This window comes from Leptonotus elevatus, chromosome 4 (assembly GCF_054856555.1).
Source record: "Leptonotus elevatus isolate MCC_2025b chromosome 4, RoL_Lele_1.0, whole genome shotgun sequence".
Taxonomy (NCBI): Eukaryota; Metazoa; Chordata; class Actinopteri; order Syngnathiformes; family Syngnathidae; genus Leptonotus; species Leptonotus elevatus.
The window spans coordinates 28,321,767-28,343,508 of record NC_141242.1 but is presented as its reverse complement, the minus strand read 5'-3'; the positions used below and the strand labels follow the sequence as shown (position 1 = coordinate 28,343,508).

The 21,742-nt window shown below is 41.8% G+C and overlaps 1 non-coding gene across 1 annotated transcript; it reads left to right on the top strand.

Moving 5' to 3' along the window:
* The first annotated feature begins 2,520 nt into the window (after positions 1–2,520).
* On the top strand, positions 2,521–2,602 carry trnal-gag (transfer RNA leucine (anticodon GAG)). The gene is given in 2 exon segments: positions 2,521–2,564; positions 2,568–2,602. It is a non-coding gene; the product is annotated as a tRNA-Leu (tRNA).
* Positions 2,603–21,742: the final 19,140 nt, after the last annotated feature.

Here is a 21,742-nt window from a genome sequence, read left to right as displayed (position 1 = left end):
AAACTGGAAATAATTTTTGAAAAATGAATCTCATAGATATGCTAATAACAACCAAATGAATAATATAGAGCAAGCTTGTCATTACAGTCGGGGTTCCTTTTAATAACACTAAATGAGGAAAACGCTTTTTGCACCTCCTCGGTCCAACCTCACTTTCTGATTATTTCATCTTTTTCACAACTGTTATATACCGGTGTGTTTTTGGTGCAAATCCATTGCCACGTGTGTTAAATGAGGCACAAATTTGCTCCCAGCTGTCAAACTTTGTGTCACGTTTGCGCTGGTATATCATTAGAGCAATATCCTGAGTGAATTGGATATTAACAGGGAGCAAGCTTCGTGTGCATATGTGGAGCAATTTTTGGCACGCAATGCATTCTTAGTGGATTTGGCCCATAGGGTATTATCATCAATAATAAGCAATAAATCAGCAAAACCCACAGTAATAGTGTATCTAAAAAAATATAAAAAATAATTTTGTAACCCAACAGTCATACGTGTTTTGCTACAAAACAAACTTACCTAGTGGCATGTCACCATCAAAATAGCATGGGAGTTTCCCATCTTGGTCTGCAAGATGCAAAACCTTTTCTGCATAGTGGGGCAGCTATTTCTCAAAAAGTTTTGGTGCTGCCTCGCTGAACAAAACTAAAAAGTCCTGTGAGATCAAAAAAAAAAAGACAAGAAAAAACAGGTAAAGTCTTTTTGCAGTGAAAAGTTTTCAATTAGCATATATGACAACCGCTGTCATGATCTCCCAGGAACTTCCTGGAAATTTTGTCTGAAACATTCATATCTCAGCCTGGTCACAAACGTCCACCACTGAGAGACTTCAAACAACATTAAAATGTTCTTCATACATTTTTAAAAACATTTTCTTTCTTTGTCAATATACTGTTTTAAATGTATTTCAATTTAGCTAAAGATACAAAAATGTTGTGTCAGCTTTATTTAAAAATTAGATATCTGGTATGGTTATTTAGTTAAACTTAAATGTAATTTTGATTTGTTTAAATTTTAATAGGGAAAATCAAGACTTAAATACGATTGTGCAAAATAACATTGTTAATATAAATATTTACTTTTCATCTTAGAGGCCCTTCTGAACTCATACACATTTGATGTTCATATTCGTTTTCTCTCCGTTGTTACAAACGCAGTTCCAGCTAGACTTGAGTGAAAATTGGATTGCAGCAGCAATCATTTACTCGTGTGGTTCCCAACTACATTTAAACCTGTATCCTACTGAGGGGCGAATGTTTGTGAACGTAGCGAATGTTGATTTCTTGCCAGGGTTTGCTCCAGGTCGCAAACGTTTGGCAAAAGTTAATGGTTTTTCTTTTTTGAACATGTTCAAAATTTCCTTAATGTGATCTCAGGTCATAATTTATCAGACACCCCTACTTTATTGTCTAACAGAATAGACCAGCATGGTTTTGTTCTGTTTTCGTGCTGGTCTTGTGCAAAACAGCATCAGCAGCAATGGCAAAACAAAACATCTAATATTCGAACACCTAATTAAGCCACTGCAGAGCAACCCGCTCTTCCAACTGAACCAAAGCCATCCAGCAAGACCAACATGCTGTCGTTGCCCTGATGGTAGCTGGTGGTGACATCAGCAAGACTCCAGCTGGTCATCTGCTCCTGGCTGGACTGGACTTCAGCAACATGCTGGTCCTCCTGGGCGGCTGTGCCTCAGTTTATATAGTGGGTAACTTGCCCATTGATTGAAGGTTCAGCTGTTTTAAATCTTGGCTGTTTGGTTTAGCTTTTTCTGTTGACCACCACAGAAACACAACAAAACCATGCTGGTCTATGCGGTATGCAGGCATTCTATTTATTTTATTAAGGTTAAGTTGACAACAGTGAAGCACATATGTGCATGCGTGTGAGTGTGTGCTCATTAATTCACCTAAAACCTATTAACAATCCCATACCGTTCACCTAAACCGAATACTTCAGAATCCAGCTAGAGTCGTAAAGTTGTCAGGAGACCCGAGGAAGGATCAAAGAAAAGAAAGAAAAGTGAAATCCAGCACCGACCAGATCACCTACTACTCTCGGGTTACCAACCAGAATATTTCACCAACCCCAGAAACATCTAAATTCCAACAAATTAGGGAGACCTCAAGAGACCAAAGAAAAGACTAAGCAAGGAAGGAAGGATAGATGAAGAGTGAGATCCACAGATATCAGCCTCCACCGATTCAACGACCAGAGGAAGAAGCAGATTGTGTTTAAATTTCGGTAGATGCTGGTGTGGTGGATTTGGCATGCATGAAAACCTCCACCAAAGACAGAGCCAGGACAGAGCAAGCACAACCCCTGGGCCACCGGCTGAAGAGCAAACCCAGAAAACGCAGGCGCTGCGTTCAGGTCGCAGTCCCCCCTGGAGGTGTGGGTTCGAATCCCACTTCTGACAGAATGCTTTTACCTGACTGAATGGAAAAAAATGTCTCTTCATCTAGCTTGTACCAATGAACCAAACCAAAAAACAACCGACCTTTGTAAGAAAAAGCCGTCAGGATGGCCGAGCGGTCTAAGGCGCTGCGTTCAGGTTGAGTCTCCCCTGGAGGCGTGGGTTCAAATCCCACTTCTGACACAATGCTTTTACCTAAGTACCCTGACTTTATTTGGACAGAGCGCCCCCACTCGGCCCGCGCCCAAGCCCGACGCAGATAGGGCTCGCCCCCCGGATACTGGGGCCCGCCCGAGGTGCCAAGAGGCTCACTGGAGCGGGGAAGGCACAACACCACCACCCAGCCCCTGGAGACCCGGGCCAGGGATGGAGCCCCCAGCCCAGGGGAGGGGGAGGAAGGCGGACAGGGGAGGGGGACGGGACGGGGGGAGGAGAAGACAAGAAGGGCCTGCTCAACCCTGCTGGCAGCAACTGGTTTCCTGACTATAAAAACACAACCATTAGTTACAAATTGCCAAATACAGAAACAGCAATATAAGTTATCGCGACGTGGTGGCTCTCGCTAACAGGTAGAATTAAGTAACCAGATTTAGATTAAAAGAATCTAGACCATGTATGTATACATTTTTATAATTGGTTTTTATTCGAGGCAGATGTTTTTTCCATTAAAATGTGATTTATGAGGAGGTAGACCATTGGTCGATTTTCAGAGTTTGTTTATTTTTTCAGTTAACAAGAATTGTTTTTTTAGTGATAGTAAGGGCTACAAGTTGAGAATTTGTTTACGTGGTAAGTCAGTTGTTGTTAGGTTACCTAGCAAACACAAGTTTGGAGATAAAGGTATCCTACAGTCAAAGATAGCGGAAAGTTTTTCTAAGGCTTTAGTCCAGAAATACATAACCTAACGGGATAGCAGGTTTTTCTAAATCAAGTAAAATATAATCGGCATATAGATTAATTTTGTGTTCTGTTACACCGGAGTGAATTTCTTGAATCCTTCTTTCCTGGCGTATAGCTAATGCAAGCGGCTCAATAAATATTGCAAATAATAAAGGGGACAGTGGGCATCCATGTCTTGTGTCTCTTTGTAGAGTAAAACTCTTAGATGTAATCCCATTAGTAGTAACTGTAGCTTTAGGAGAATCATATAATACTGACACTCAGTGAATAAATGACATCCCAAAGCCAAATTTATAAAAAAAAAAAGTATATATATATATATATATAGATTTTTTTTTTTAAAGTGAGAGAGAGAGCAATGAAGATGACATGGCGAATCGGTAAAATTACCGAATGAACAAAAAATTTCAGAAAAGAAAAAGGATTAATTCACCCGTTTACAGCCATCTCAGGGCTCAGCCATGTTTTACTTTATCGACCGAAATTGACATCAGTGCCTTTTGCCGCATTGGGAATGACACATGGCCATATCCAGAAAACAAGGGGCTCCAACATTTGGAATGCAAGCCAAAGAGCACTGTAATCTCATTTCAGTTGACTTGACTTCCACTTTAATTTCTCAAGAATATTGCATTATTTATTTTTTTAAATAAACAAATGCATTCAAATCTTCTGATTTTTTTTTTTTTATCAGTGTTTATTTGTCTTACTAGGTAGGACTGTGTGTTTAACTCGCATAGCCACAGTCTATGCCGTCATTTAACGACGAGAATGCCTCTACCAGTGACTTTGCAAAAGCCTCCTTTATTTTTGTCATCGGCCTGCAAATGAGCACAGTTTACCATTGCTGGCAGTAACATGAGTACAAATAAAATGACTCTGCAGCTGCAAATTTCAGAAAGTAATATTGTGAAACAAATGCATTGCATACACTTTTACAATTGTAAATATTTGCAGCCAGATTCTGAAAATATCTTAGACATTGGAGGTTGAAAGCTCTAATATGTGTGCATGCACCAAGACTAACCATAACAAAAATGTGTCTAAATTTTGAGTTTTAAGTCATGCCTCCTATAAACAACTTACCTCTCACCAAATATTTCAATAAGAGCAGACACCAGTATTTGGACTAAGGAAATTCGCCCTTTTCTGGGAAATGATACCTGTTTCATCCAAGCTTTTGGTAATTTCACAGCCACTTACAGTGGTAGAAAGAATTTGTCGGATATCCTAACAAAAAGACAATAGCTGTTAAAAATGGCTAATTACTAGGGATGCACCGAAATGAATTTTTTTCTTCAAAAAGAGCTCAGTATTGTTCATTCGGTAATGTCATCATCATTGCTCTTTTTTTTTCTTTTTTTTGTATGTGGGTGAGTATGTGTATCCGTTAGCTCACCAAGAACCTATTAGAAAAAATCCCATACCGTTCACCTAAACCGAACACCGCCGTCAGGAGAACCGAGGGGACCAAAGAAAGCAAAGGAAAGTGAAATCCAGCACCGGCCAGACACCACCCACCAGGCCACCCACCAGAATTCTTCCCCAACCCCAGAAACATCTAAATTCCAACAAATCCAAAAAAAATTAGGGAGACCGAAGGAGAGACTGAGGAAAGGAAGGAAGGACAGACGAAGCCGAGTGAGATCCACAGACACCAGCCTCCACCGATTCAATGACCTGAGGAGGAAGCAGATTGTGTCTGAGTTTCGATAGATGCTGGTGTGGTGGATCTGGCATGCATGAAAATCTCCACCAAAGAGGGGAGCCGTCGACCCCTGCCAGGACAGAGCAAGCGCAACACCTCAGGGGCCACCGGCCGGAGAGCAAACCCAGGAGCAGGAGCGCCCCCCACCCCAACACGGCCCGCGCCCCCAACCCAACGCAGCAGGACGGGGCACTGCAGGCCCGCCAGGCACCCCACCGGTCCACAGCCCCCGCTCCCCCATGACCCCCCCTCCCCCCATCCACCCCCGCCATCCACCCCAACCAGGCCCCAGCCGCCCCCAGGAGGGGAGTTGTAGGGTGAAGACGGTGTTTCCACCCTACCCTACCCCCACCCCCTCATTTCCACAGAAGCAGCTACGTAGAAATTGATAATGTGAAGAATTTAGTGCCATCTAATGGTGAACTAAGATAATGCAACAATTTTGATACGTGTACTACGGTGTCTTCGAGAGACCAGAGCTTGAAAAGAAAAGAAAAATAAACTTACAAACACAGCAATTTGCTGTAGAACCAGTAATTGACTTCCTGATTCATCAACAATGGCCATGTCAGATGCATCCTGCCTCCTACAAGCTGTTGCAGGTGGTTCAGTTAGTGTTGGCTCAGTTGGTGTGGGCACATTTGGAGCATCCTGCAGCAAAGAAAAGTTCTGCAAGCACAGAAAAATTGTCATATTGAGTTTACAGACTAGGATTAAGTGCAACATGATCTTTGTCACAAACATGCCATAGCCTAGGATGAAATTGGTTAGTTTCAATTTGTATTTAGTGTCTTAGTTTGCAATTAAAACAGATTTTTGTACTTACACATTTCTGAGTCCATGTAGTTCCTTATCCCAGTAGTCCAAACATGTATCTCAGTCATTAGTGAATGATGAAATACTGATCTTGTGCCCTAATATTTCAATTTCACCACACACAGAAATCGTTTTAATAATATTTGTGGTTAATGTTATTTCTATGAGAACAAAGCAGTGTTTTTTTCCTCATTACTTTAACAATATTTACAAGGGGCAACTGAGATGCCTAACAGCAGCCTAAAAATGTATATAGCGCAGGGAGATGTACAGCATGTCATCATCCTCTTTGTATGACTCGACTGCATGAAGTGGGTGATGGTCAAGCAGCTCTTTCACATCAACAGACAACAAATCTTTGGTAGGGATCACACTATAAGCAAAGAAATGGTTTTCAAAACCTATAATTTTCCATCTCTGAACAACAAACTACATTTGAAGTTTTCCCCGGAACTAAAATTACTTTTATAAGCCCAAACTGCGGCTCTCCGTCTTCGTCATAGGACATAAGCACATTCCTGGTCTAAATGTAGTACCCTTAAATGTAACTCTGACTGGTACATATAATTCCTGTCAGACCACTCTGTATCTCTTTGTAGCCTTCAAGATTGGCCAGGAAAGTTGTATACCCTGGAACAATTTCTGTAGTGTGGCTGAACACGGAACACAGACACATGAAACTGTAGCACTGCATTATTTGGTGTCTATACGCCATTGTTTTGCAATTACTGCGGAAGTTGCAAGTAACATGACTGACTTGCTTAAAAAATGCATGTTTTCTCTCAAACCGCATTACCCACAAATATATCAATGGTCCAAGTTTTTTAATTGCCCTGGGATAATTGAGCATGAAATGGTGTTTTGGACGCAAATGCAGTTTTGGATAGAGCTCCAAGAAAAGACAGTGATGCTCTTCGATAATTTCACTTAGGTAGTGTGTTACTGCATGCGTAACAGATGGAGAGAAAATTATTTCCATGCAGATGAGTAAAAGCAGGAGAAGGTCCCATTCCTTGTTGTCTGTAGGGATGAGTTCACCTATCATTAGGGGAAGTAACTTCAGGAAACACGACTTGTGAGCTGCAGATTGCCGCAGGGGGCTGTCAAGGTTACTTAGATCATTCTTCCCTATTATGCAGGGCTTGTTTCCTATATTAGAAAAGCTATAAGCTTTTGCTGAATGAGTGACTTAACACAAACTTGACTTTGTATGGCCCGACCCCTTGCAGGATGTCATGCATTATGTCAACTGCTATGTCTGTCACATGATAAAAAGACAGGCTGTTGAGGACCCTATCCCTTTTAAGACCCGTCTTTGAGCTGTTAGTCTGCAAATCAGCCTTGTGAGTTTGAACATCACGCAACAGTGTAGGATCTTCCCGTGTCTGTTCTTTCTGTACATCTCTGTGCACTCTACACACTCGACAAACATGGTTTCCAGAGAAACCTTCATTGTAACCAAGAATAGCATTCAATCCTAAATTGTCTCCTACAACTTGAACAACTGTGAATTTCACAACCCCTTTTAAGTGATGAGTATTAACAGCAATGCCATCCCTCTCAAGACACTGAATTTCTTCCACAATCGGGCGCAAAACTGCATCAATGCTATATATTTTTTAATCGTCAGTTTTATATACTGCCAAAAGGAAGTGAGGCTGCAAATTGGAAAGTAGGTCTGTAGGTAAACTCTTCAAGATAAAATAGAGGAATCCTAACTTGTGAACAACTGTCTTTGACCTAAGGGGGTTGGCAGTTTCACAATCATCATTGTATAACAACGGGATTGACACCTTTTAAAATGAAGGAATGAGCTTTACAAAATTCCCCATCCAGTATATCCTGAGCTACTCTTTCTGTGATTCCATCTTGTTGTAATTCATCCCATTTGTCATCATGTTCCTCCATTTGATCATCTTGAACGTGTTCAAAATCTTCAGCAACAAAAATATTAACAGCCTTATTGGGTAGATTACAAGGCTGGGCCAAGGCCTGGTTGTCTTCATGTTCCCTTTGTAGATGCCCTCTATATGATCTGATGTAAGTAAATACTCTGCTACAACCACTTTCACAACATTGGAAGTATGTGGATAAACTATTTACATTATGTACTGTGCGTAAATGTGATAAGAGAGACTTGAGATCACCCAGAATTTGCCTTTTACATTTAAAGCATATATACGCCACACCTGCCTTGAGAATTTTGACACCTAACACTACTTTAGTATAGCAATAACTTACGAGTTCTCTATGTAGCTTTGTAAGTTTTAGTCTTGGGCCAACTTTGGTGATCAGACTCCTGATGGTTTCAACATTTAAAAGAATGAAAGCCTCTTCGTCAATTTCTTGATCTGAAAAGAAGAAAACAAAAATAGATCTTACAACTTTTACCAAAATACCATTTCAAATCTAACACTTGAATGCAATTGTAAAGGCAATATGATGGTAGGGCTGCACATATTGAAAAAACAAAACTGTGTGTGTGTGTGTGTGTGTGGGGGGGGGTGTGTGTGTGTGTGTGTGTGTGTGTGTGTTTATTAGAGCTGTCAAACGATAAAAAAATGTAATCAGATTAATCACATTTTAGAATTTTGATTAATCACGATTAATCGCTGAGTAAAAAAGGCTTTTTTATCTAAATTTTTCCCCCCGCCAAATTTGAAAAGCACCGGTTATGTGTTAATTATTTTGACATTTAATGTTATGAGGACGTCTTCAACATGTTTTGATCCACTGCACACGCTCATCCTCCACTTTTTCTAATCAGTTAATTACTTGCATCATTTAAAATGGAAAAAAAAAATTGCCCCGATATTTTGACATGAACAAATATTCTAAATGTGATACGCAAACATTCATTAAATGCTTTACTTTAATGCATGAAATTATGTTTGTTGCTCAAACACAACTTGTGCTACCTTAAACGTAACCATCCGCTGTCACGCTAGAGAATAATCTATGGTCAAAATTCATAGTGTGGTTAATCTGCGTTAATTCATAATTAATGCAATACGCTTTAACTTTGACAGCACCAGGATTTATATTAGGGGTGTTATTTTTAATTTAATTTAAAGCTCCTTTAACACCACACATTTTTTTAACATGCGATTAATGACCACCCCATACATGGAAAGCCTGCACTGGGGGAATTCTAGTCGCAACGCAGCAGACACGTCCATGTCAAAATTTAGCAGTAATAAACTTAATAATAATGCATATATTTGTAGCGACGTCAAGTGCTATTTTACAATTTTAAAAATGTTAAAAATTTCACAAATAATTTCATGTTAAAGATTGGATAGTGTTAGAAGACTATCTTTGTCTTCTGCGTGTTCGTTGTTGTTCGGGTAGACAGATTGTTGATTCATTGAATACAGACTTGAGATCGGTGAACAGGACCTTCGAAGGATTTATTTTGCAGAATATTCTGGACACAGCGGGTTTACAAAAGCACAACTGCTCCTCGCTAGTGTGTCGATTACAGACACTTACAACCTTTTTATACTATCTTGAAGGGCGGTTCCAAACAGCCCACCTGGACTTCAGACTTTAAACACATCATTAATTACATTGTTGATGAGATCCCACTCATGAGATCCCAGTCATGACCATAAGACTTGTTGGAAATCATTCCTTTTGTTTCTGCGTGTTCAAATAAATTCAAAGTTGAAATCTGTGAACAAGTTTGCCAGCTTTATTTCAGATTCTGAAAGTCACTTGGAGCTACTGCTCAATCATCGCAGCTCACCCACAAATGTGTTCTTCTCAAAGTTCATGCATGCATATATACAGAAATCGTTCCCTCCCCGTCATTGACCATTTGGTCTCTTCTCAGCATGTGATATTTCCTGTCACCACAATTCTACACACCCACTCTCTTATCTTAAACACTTCCTAAAAGGATGTGTGCCACTTGGCCCCCCCTTCTCCCTCTACCAGAGATTCCCCATAAAACCCCACACAGAGCACAGCCCCCCCTTTGATCTTGTCCTGTCAGCAGAGTGAGATACAATCTGGCCAACTCCTATTGAGTTATTTCAGTCCTTAACAGATGTGAGGTAAACAATTGGCTTCCTAGATAAACTATTGAACTCTGTAGAGCTTCGCACCCCAGATTCCCGCATATCTGCCTTGTGGATTCCGACACCTCACTTCCTTAGGAGAAAACAGACCACATTCCACTGACATATGGGAACAGTTTCACATATCTAACTAAAATCAAAAACACATTGAAGAATATATATGTAAAACAGAAAAACAATGTTAATAATTCTAACATTCCCTAATTTGAACTATTCTATAGTTCAACACATTAGATATTGTTTTTAAAGGAAAATGCCAGCGGCATCCTCATCCCCCTCATTCGAAGCAACAGGAGACATCCATTGATTAGCAACAGCTACCATCATATGAGACGACTTATTTTGTACATCCTGTTTCTCAATTGCAGTGGTAATAAGTCTTTGGCAAAGTGAACGAATACATGGAATAAAACAACATCCACAAATCGTTACTAACGCAGTGAAAACAGCCGCAGATATCAAAATTGAGGAAATCAAAGCTTTATAACGGCCAAACACATTAATCCAATTATCCCATACAGAAGTATCTACACCAGATTGCTCCTTCATTTTCTTATTGAGTGTTCGCAGCCCTTCAATTGCAATTGTCAGACTTCCATCTGGAGCAGTATTGTTAGGAATAAAAGTGCAACACTGATCTCCAAACATTGAGCAAACTCCGCCCTTTTCTGCCAGCAACATATCTAGTGCAATTCGATTTTGGAATGTCATCAAAGATGTGGCGGCTAACTGGCCGCGTACAGCCTCAAAGCCAGACTGAGTCCAATTTCCTAGCCTTTGTACATTATAATGTATATAATTAATTCTATCTACATTTTTGTTTATGGTGCACCACCAGCAAATTACAGATTCGAATCCTGAGAGTACTTGATCAGTTAATTTGTATTCATCTGGCACACCTCTTGGTACTCCAATTGCATCAATGTAGGTGGGAACATTCTGCTCTTGCCAAGAATGTCTTTTGGTCCTCTGGAAAGAAGGAGGTTTTGGTTCCCAATTATCAATCATTTGTAACAGGTTATCAATAGAGATGGGGTAGATTTGTACTGGCATGAGAAGGGTTATGAGGGCACAATATCCTTTTGTATTTAAAGGCAACTTATCAAATATTCTGTTGTCACCGCACCACCAGTATATGTCCGCTCTGGATTTCGGTTGGAACTTCTGTCCCACATCTACTATCGACACGCTCTGAGTAATGTGATTTAATTTTCCCAATTGTTCTCCAGTGCCTGTCATTTTAATACATGTAAAATTACTATTTGCAACTGTGTTTGAAAATACTGGTTTAGTTTTCTGCCAATCGACGAGGGGATACACCTTATCCCATTTCGAGCATTTGACATTGGGGACAGCCTTATTCATTAGTTCCAATATACAGTGATCATCTATTTTAGCCGGAATGATTCTCAATAAAGGACGCGGACCTACACATACCACACAGTTGTTTTTATCAGAGGCTCGAGCCGCTTCATTCGCCAATAATAGCCAATTGTTACTGCCCCCGGAAAATCCTTTTGTAACCCGAAACCTCTCAACTATTCCCTCAGTTGGTACGCTGACCGCCTTCACTCCGCTCTCCATTGTGTATTTAGTCATTTTTGGCTGTTCTAAATTACTCATTGTTTTATTTACGCATACTAAAATGGGGAAATATGGGTCATGTCCGGAGAACCAGGCCCACAACAAAAATCCAAAACAGGAGGCGTTATCAATTGTTGTGTTAGGCGACCGTAATTCCCCTTCTGGAAAAATAAAGTTCATATAGAGTCGCCCCCCCCCCATATTACGCAATGTTATTCTTTTGCTAAAGAAGACTGCCTCCTCACTAGTTCCCGGACGCCAGTATCTTCCATCCTGTGTTGTTATCAGAGCATTCCAATCTCGTCGTACATGACCTGTCAAATACCACCAGTATCTTATCCAATCTTCCCCCTTAGTCTGTCTCCCCCTACCAAATCCCTTTAAGAATCTAATAGGAATTTTAACAGAAGTGTTTGTATTTGGAGCAACTGTCACAGCAATTGATTTCTCATAAATCCAGAATGTGACCCAGGGATTATATGTAGACTTAATACTTCGCTTAATACGATACGTTGTAATTGCGTTCAAAGTTGTGTCAAAAGGCTGAAAAAAGTACCAAGTCATCATGAGAAGAAAGGTCGCAGTACAGCAGAAGGATATGTTTTTCAGCTTTGAAGCCATCTCGTAATGAAGTTCTTTGAAGGTCTTTTTGAATGAAAAGAGTGTCGCAATAGTTCGTCTCTTCTTCAAGAATTTGGGGTAGACTACCCAAATTCTTCGATTTGTCACCTGGGATTATTCTGCCCAAAATGTGACTGATCAAAGGAATGATTGCCCAAGAAAAGGCACTTGCTCTTGATCTTCGTTCAATAAGATTGAATGATGTCCTCAAACGACAGCTCCTGAGCCGGAAACTGGATCATCAGTTGACGTGGCTCCTAGATCGGGACATCCGATGATTGCAGGTTGGATTGTTGAGCCAGCTGGTTTCCCTGCCGGCCTGGTGGATGACAGGTGATACCAGGTGTCCCCCTTCCTATGCAAGCGCACTGCACAGGACGTTCTCTCGGTTACACGATGTGGGCCTGTCCACCTGGGGAAAGACCATTTTCGCTTAGTTACCTTCAACCACACATATTCACAATCATTTATTTCTAAAGGAGCAACTGGCCACTTTTTTGTTAGCTTAGAGAACGTAGACACTAATTGTTTTAGTACTGGAGGTTCTTCAATGTGTGACTCTTCCAGCGGCACATTTGGAGCTGGAAATGGTCTGTTTTTGTGACCTTCAAATGGAGTCCAGCCTTTAGCTGAGTTTAATGACATTCGCACATTCATTAGTGCAATAGGAAGAGCTTGTAGCCAATTCAAATTTGATGAGGCCAGTGCTTTAGCTAATTTTTCTTTTATGTTTCTATTCATTCTCTCGACCTGTCCTTGAGATTGGGGATGATATACGGACCCAAATGTATGTCTTAGTCCCAATGCTTTTTCTACTTCCTGTAGATGTTTATTTTTGAAATGAGTCCCATTATCTGATCTAATTTTCCTGGGAAACCCATGTGATGGGATGTAATGATTTATCAAATGTTTTACCACAACCTCTGCGGTTTCAGATTTGCATTGATATGCCTCTGGCCATCCGGAAAAGGAGTCCACAATTACCAACAAATATCGGTACCCTTGTACGGGCCTGATCATGTCAGTAAAATCCATTGAGATTATTTGTCCCGGGGCAGTCACTTCTGGATCGTGAGTGCCCTGGGGAGGTTTAGATGTAGGCGTACTGTTAAATTTATTGCAAACATTGCAGTCCTGCAGTTCACTTTTAACAATTTGTCTCATGTAAGGATGCCACCAATTCTGCAGCCGTCTCATCACTTCTTCTGTACCCACATGGCAAAGTCCATGTGCTTCAGAAATCAGGTTTTTTAATTGCTTCTGTGATGGGATATATTTACCTTGTTTCTGCCATACACCTGCTTCATCCTTTTGTCCTCCTTTTCCCAGCCACACACTCTGTTCTTCTGGACTGGCCTTTTCTTGCCACAGCTTAATTGTTTCCGTAGTTATTTTTTGTCCTAATTCACCTTCACTCACCATCAGTTGTAAGGTTGGGCTGTACCCTGCTGCATTTTTTGCAGCCCTGTCTGCGGAATCATTTCCCACTGACACAAAATCATTAGTTTTTGAATGACCTTTACACTTAATTATAGCTACTGCGTTAGGCAGGAGCAAAGCTTTTTTTAATTCAAGTATGTCCTGATGGTGTTTGATAGGCGTCCCTGAAGCAGTCATAAAGTCATTTCTTTGCCATTCTTTCATGGCTGTGTGTATCACTACATGTGCATACGCCGAGTCAGTGTAAATGTTCACAGTCTTATCTTTGGCTAACTGAAGTGCAGCTATCAAAGCCACTATCTCCGCTCTTTGAGCTGACTGTGGTCCTGTGAGTCTGTCTGCCACTAACAGATCAAAGGATGCTCCAATCATCTGTGTTACCGCAAAACCTGACTGAAGTCCTTCATTGCCCTTAAAACAACAGCCATCAGTAAATAACGTCAAGTCTGGGTCATTTATTGCGGTATCGTAAAGATCTTTTCTCAGTGAGTTGTCTTCCAGAATTCGTTGAGTGCAGCAGTGGGATTGTCCCTCAATTATGCCATCTGCCATGTTAATCCCCTCATGTACTAACAAAATGTGAGGTTGTGTTAGAACTGATTCAATCTTTCTCTGTCGTCCCCCTGTCATAGTAAATGCTTGGCTGGTTATGTATTGTACTGTACTATGAGCTGTACGTACTGTCAGCGGATGATGTAGCGCAATATGAGATGTTTTCTGAATCAAGCGAGCTAATGCTGAAGCAAAAGCTGCGCACAGCGGGTGACGTTGTTCATATTTTTCCAGAGGTGTTGATGTATAAAGACAAACATGTCTATTACCATCTTCCCCCTTCTGAAAAAGAACAGCCGACACACTGCTGGATTTTTCAGAAACATCAAGGAAGAACATTTTAGTGTAGTCAGGGACTACAAGAGCTGCAGCCGAAGACAAAAATTGTTTCAGCAGAACAAAAGAGTTTTCAGCAGCTTGTGTCCAATTTAGAACAAGCGACAGGTTTCTCATTCCCTTTTCGTTCACCAATTCTCTCAATGCGTGAGTCAGTTCCGCAAAATCCGGAACATGATGTCTGGAAAAGTTACACAGACCCAGAAAAGCCAACATTTGTTTAACATTTGTCGGTTTAGGATGGTGCAAAATGACATCTTTATGCGACGGAGAAATACCTGTTCCATGCCTCGATATAAGTCGACCCAAGAATGAAACCTGAGGCCGGGCAATCTGAAGTTTGCTTTTGGAGCACTTCAAGCCCACCGAAGCCAGGTGACTCAAAAGGAGCTGTGTAGCTTGAAGGCAGGACTCCTCGGAAGGCGCAGCAAGGAGCAGATCATCTACATACTGCACTAAAAGAACATCAGTAGGAAGTTGGAGAGGTGACAGCAATTGCCTAAGAGAAGCATTGAACGCACCAGGAGACAGCACAAAACCCTGAGGAAGCCGGGTGTAGGAATAACATTCATTATTCCACAAAAATGCAAAATACTTCCTCATAGACAAGTCAAGAGGAATGCAAAAAAATGCATTTGCAAGGTCAATGCAGGTAAAATGCGTGTGCAACGGAGATATCTGTGACAGAGCTGAATGAGGATTTGGCACCGGCAGCGAGGGTGTCAGAACTTTAGCATTGATCGCCCTGAGATCATGCACCATTCGGAATTCGCCAGTATTTTTCTTTACTACTGGGAGAATGGGAGTATTGTAATCAGACCTATCCATCTTACAAAGAACTCCTGCTTTCAGCAACCCATCAATTGTTACTGAGATGCCAAGTCGCCCCTCCTCCTTCATCGGGTACTGTGGTACCCAAACGGAGCCAGGTTTCATTTCAAAAGTCACAGGTGCCACTTTACACAGTCCCACATCAGTCGGGTCAGTAGACCACAGTGCAGCAGGCATGGAGTGTAAGATGTCACCAGCAAGCTCACTGTCAGATGTCTCTTGGCCATGATGTCGGTCCAAAAGTTGATGTTCTAAGACAGACATGGAAATAAACAAATCAGATTTAATCCAATAGGCATCAAGAGATTTGGAATACAGTAAATCTGTATGAATTGAAGGCTGCCAATCCGTCGCTTTTGTGCAAGCCAGGACAAATGGACCTAAATCCTTCGCCGTATGCTGGGATGACACCATCAAAGAAATGTGAGGATGACATGCCAGCACAGATACACCAGGTGGTACTGCCATCTCATACCATCGAGACTGTTCCTCCGTCAGAACAACCGAAAAAGCCACTCCGGCAGGTCCTGCAAACAGATCACCCACACGAAACTCCCAAACATTGTCAACAATTGCACTGAAAGCTTCACTGTATAACTCATCACCACATCTGTCGTAAAATAGTGTACAATGTATACAATCCGATATCACATCATATGACCTGAGATGTCGCACCCAGGAGGACCAAGTTTTCCAAAACGTCTCCGCTTCCCTCCAGCCGGGGGAATCAGTGTCAATCTTTGCCCAGTACATGTCAGCAGAGGAACATGTCATGGCGTGTGAAGTCACCACAGGGAACTGGGAGGAGACATTCGAGGAGGAATCACCCCCGCAGTGAAAAGTATGTCCATCTGGGAACTGAAGCGTCAGCCCCTCTGACCCGCATTGAATCAATGGAGCAGTCCTTATGAGAAGATCCCTTCCCAAAAGATTCACAGGACAACTTGGAGCATAAACAAACGAATGCATAAATGTTTGCGAGCAGCACTTCGTCTGCAACGGGTTCGTCATGTGCAGGATAGTGTTCTCTCCCTTGAATCCAACCAACGAGATGCCATCATTGGAGAGCGTACTTCCATTTGGTAAAGTCATAATGGTAGAGTGGCGTGCTCCAGTGTCTACCATAAATGATAAAGTAGTTCCGCTCACCTTTAATGCAATCATAGGCTCCTGCAGTGCACATAAGGTGGATTCTGGGCCCCGTCATTGTGGATACTGTCCGCTACGTGGCGGCAGAAATCGCTGATTCGGCACCGGCGGATACTGTTGCTGGGATGAAGTCTGGCGTGGAGGAACATTTCGTGACTCACGTCCTCTTGGCTGGTAATAGCCGCGTCCGCCCTGTAGACGCTTTCCACCTCTGCTTCTCCCACGTAGGTGATTTCGACAGGTGTCCGCCCAGTGGCCGAAACGTCCACAATTGAAACACTGGTCCTGGCTGATAGCTGATCTCGATTGATACATAGCACACTCAGAAACAAGAATAGGTGATGAGTCAACAGTAGAAGCCGGGAGAGCCAAAGTCTCCTCTGTACTTTTTTTCAAAGTCTGCAATTGTATAGCAGCCAATTGTAATTCAGTAGACCTATGTTTGTCAATTTTAGATTCAAGATCTTTTGCATACCTTCTCAGATGATGTTTCAGATGAGATAACCACCGTACGTGTTCAGAGCCAGGCAAATCGGGATTCACTTCCATGGCCTGCCTCACAGACTTAGGGACACCTTTTAGCACTGCCGCACGAAAAACTTGAGAGTACAGTGTAGAATCAGTCGGTAAATGACCAGTCTTTAAGGAAAATTCCACAAGAGCACGGTCAATAAATGTCGCAGCCTCTTCATCAACTTTCGGAGCGTACAGTAAATCAGATATGACCACATCCGGAAGCGGAAACAATCCACCTAGCGCTCCAAACAGCGTCAAATAATCCTCACGGGACAATGCCTCACCGTCACTCAAAGATGACATTCCTGAATTAGCCATCAGCGCGTCCAGCTGAGACAAAGGACACGCCCCCGTTAAAAGAGCACGCATGTCTCCAGCTGTCAAAATCTGACCTGTCACACTTCTTTGTAGCGAGCGCAACCAATTTTCTCCACCTGCTTGCAACGGGGGAAGTTTTTGCACAAGCACACACAGATCAGTCGGCAAATAAGGTTTATACACAGTCGCCAAATGTCCGGAAGCCGGATCAACTTTTGTCAACATAGGTGCTTGCAAAACCCCCTTAGAACGAGTCACCATTCTCCTCGGAGTATCCTCCGGGAGTCTGTCAGGCGTGCTAAAGTCATATTGTTCCACAACATCTCCAACTCCACACGACAGATCATCCAACTGTTCATGAATGTCTACAGTAACATAGTTCTTCGCCAATGCATTAGAAGTGTCAGACCTCACGTCACAGTTACGTCGTCCAAAGTATTCGTCTTCTGTCAAGTCGTCATTTGCATCTTTCTCAAAGCGAGAAATAACCATAAGCCATTTGCGACGAACAACCTGGGGCACTTCAGCATGTCTAGCTAGTTCCAATTTAAAAGCACATGCTTTGTCCAATTTCACTTTCGGACTCTCCCTCATTTCCAAAATTTCGTACAAGAGAGACTCCAAACGTGTCACAGAGGCGGTTACGCCAGCTGCCAAGCCGTCAGCCGCGGCCTGTAACGTAGACCGAAGCGGTCCAGAATTTTTATCATTACCACTATGCCATTCCACATCAAGATTACCGCTATTTACCGTCAACATCGGTGCCTGCAAATCCTGCAGCATCTGAGCCGTAGGCTTGTACGGTGAGCCTGTAAACGGGTTAACAACATCAGACAAAACAGTAACGAGCGGCCCGCTGCTCGCCAGAGGTGCAACAATGTTAGCATCACAATTAGCCACATCCTTAGCACCCGCTTTTACCAACGCTCCTCGAGCAATTTTAACCGAACTGCCCATCGCCAACATCCTAGCATTCCTCATCATTTGATCCACATGTCTACAATTTCGTCGCACTTTTCTACCTTTCAAAGAAAACACAAAAGTCTGTCGTACCATTTTTTCCAGCGAGAGCCGTTCGTTTACACATGCTAATTCCACAGCTTTCATCAGACCGATCAAACAAACCGTGGACATCAACGGTGGGAACCAACCCTTGTCGCAAGCAGCCGTAACCCAATCTATCAACAATGCTTGCATCTTTCGCCGACTCTTTTCACGCACAGTTCCAACCGCAACTCCGGAAGCATGCTTAACTTGCGCGTCCAAGTTCAAATTTCCACCATGTACCGGAAGTACATTAAGATCAAACCATTCAGTGTTACGATCAAAATCGCCCTCCATTATTCAGAGTTCCTACCACTCGTAGTTCCAACAAGTGTATATACTACCTAAGCAGTATCAATTTTTATCAATGCAGTGACGTCTCACTTTACAATATGATAGTTCGAATAGGGTAAATTTATTCGACAACGTTTAAACAACCGTACAACAAGCAATCACAGAAGCCCACAAAACACACAGCACGCACAACACAACATAGAACGTACACACACAACGAATACACAATGACTCACAGAACATACACAGACAACGAATCACGTGATCCAATTCCGCAGTGTCAAAACTGTCTCTCTTTTACTGCATATGTCATGCAAGGCGCTCTTTCAGCGCAAAATCAAAACAAAATCACACGTAATCTAGCGATCGCAAATACAACGTTTAAAACCCAATGTCCGTTGCAATCGACCTGACTCCCCCAACTGTTCAATTTCAACAGCGCGCGCACTTTTAAAATAACTTATTACGTGTAAAACGGACGTTCTTATACAGGCGACATGTACTACCTGAAAGAACAATCCTGAACCAACCAAACTGCCAAGGGCAGGCGCGTCTACTATGATCTTCAGATTTACCAATGGATCTTCAAATATCCACGAAACCCTGTAACCTCTTTATCCTTATATTCAAAAAATAAATATCATAGTCTCTCGAATCCTTCACAGCGCAAGAACAAAACTTACAAATTAATAAGACGCTGCTTCTTCCTGTTAACATGGCTCTGTCCCCAGCAGCCGCGCGCATTAACCGGTCCGGGCCAGCACGTTCATCACCACATGCTCCACCCCACGTACGTGTTTATAGTTCAATGTCGCAGAAATTTTTAGAACGACATCAAACTACAACTTGTTCAAACAGATCTTATGTACAAATTTACACAATTTAGCAGACGAAAACAAGTTGCAATGATTTTAAACAGACAGAACTCCTCTACGTGGATTAACGTCTCCACTTACTGTAATTAATTATTTAGGCGCCTAGAAGTTCCATTCGTTCATCAATCACTGCAGCTCGAAATCCTCTTACCTCCTTTCAGCGTTCGGGGTCACCAATTGTTGGAAATCATTTCCTTGATTTCTGCGTGTTCAAATAAATTCAAAGTTGAAATCTGTGAACAAGTTTGCCAGCTTTATTTCAGATTCTGAAAGTCATCTGTGTTACTGCTCAATCATCGCAGCTCACCCACAAATGTGTTCTTTTCAAAGTTCATGCGTGCATATATACAGTAATGGTTCCCTCCCCCTCATTGACCATTTGGCCCCTTCTCAGCATGTGATATTTCCTGTCACCCCAATTCTACACACCCCCTCTCTTATCTCTTCCTCCTGGATGTTGGCCACTTGGCCCCCCTTCTCCCTCTACCAGACCCCCCCTTTGATCTTGTCCTGTCAGCAGAGTGAGATACAATCTGGCCAACTCCTATTGAGTTCTTTCAGTCCTTAACAAACATGAGGTAACAATTGGCTTCCTAGATAAACTATTGACCTCGGGAGAGCTGGCTCCAGAGATTCCCGCATACCTGCTGTGTGGATTCCGACACCTCACTTCCTTAGGGGGAAAACAGACCACATTCTACCACAGTTGTATTGATCTAACTAAAATCAAAAACACTTTAAAGAATATATATGTAAAACAGAAAAACAATGTTAATAATTCTATCAATAGTAATATGTGCCTGCTTGCTCCGCAAGCAGCAGCTTCGCTGCTGCTTGCTCCGCTTAGCAGGCCCATAATAAGTTGAAAAATAATAAACCCCTTTTCTAGGATAGTAATATGTGCCTGCTTGCTCCGCTTAGCAGGCCCATAATAATAAACCCTTTTCTAGGGTGGATAGTAATATGTGCCTGCTAAGCGGAGCAAGCAGCAGCTTCGCAGGCCCATAATAAACCCTTTTCTAGGGTGGATAGTAATATGTGCCTGCTTGCTCCGCTTAGCAGGCCCATAATAAGAAACGCGACAATAATAATAAACCCTTTTCTAGGGTGGATAGTAATATGTGCCTGCTTGCTCCGCTTAGCAGGCCCATAATAACAACAATAAACCCTTTTTTCTAGGATAGTAATATGTGCCTGCTTGCTCCGCAAGCAGCAGCTTCGCTGCTGCTTGCTCCGCTTAGCAGGCCCATAACAAGAAATTTTGAATGGGCCTGCTAACTCGCGTGGAAACACGCAATAAAAATAACATTTAAACCATTGAAATCGCTCAAGAAATGTGCAAGTTAACCATAATCAAGATCAAATAAAGTATCTTACTGTCCCTTTAAGAAATATGCACATTCACGCACACACATTTGATTTTAACCAACATTTCAATGAGCTGAACAGTTTAAAATTCAAACCATTGAAATCGCTCAAGAAATGTAAAAGTTAACCATAATCAACAGTATGTTACTGCCCCTTTAAGAAACATGCACATTCACGCACACACATTTGATTTTAAGTAACATTTCAATGAGCTGAACAGTTTAAAATTTAAACCATTGAAATCGCTCAAGAAATGTAAAAGTTAACCATAATCAAGATCAAATAAAGTATCTTACTGCCCCTTTAAGAAACATGCACAATCACGCACACACATTTGATTTTAAGTTGTTCGGAGACGTCACGCACCAACATTCCATTGATTTTGTATAGGATACGCTCACCTCAAACAAAAGCCTCTCACGACTTAACGGTTAAAGATGCAGATTCCAGAACGTTAGAACGGCAAGGGTTTGGGGAACGCGAGCATGTTCTCAGTTTTTTAATCGGATGAAAAATGACCAAATGAGAGCAGGTTGAAAACTTATGATTTATCGAAAATGAAGAAAGAAAGGCGGCGAAATTAACAAGGAGAACATAGGCGCCCAAGTCCGACTTCTCCTCGCTTAAAGTGAAAATAAAGGTACTAAATGACACTTGGACTTGGAAAAGTAGCAGGCCCATAATTAAACACTTTTTCTAGAATAGTAATATGTGCCTGCTTGCTCCGCTAAGCAGGCCCATAATAATAAATGAAATCAGATAAATAGAACATTGTCTTAATTTATTTTATAAAATGCTTTTGCCCATTAAATTAAAAAATATATAAATAAACTCAAAATGCCCAATATGGCCGTTAGGATTTAGGAACACAACTGTGAAGTGCAATATA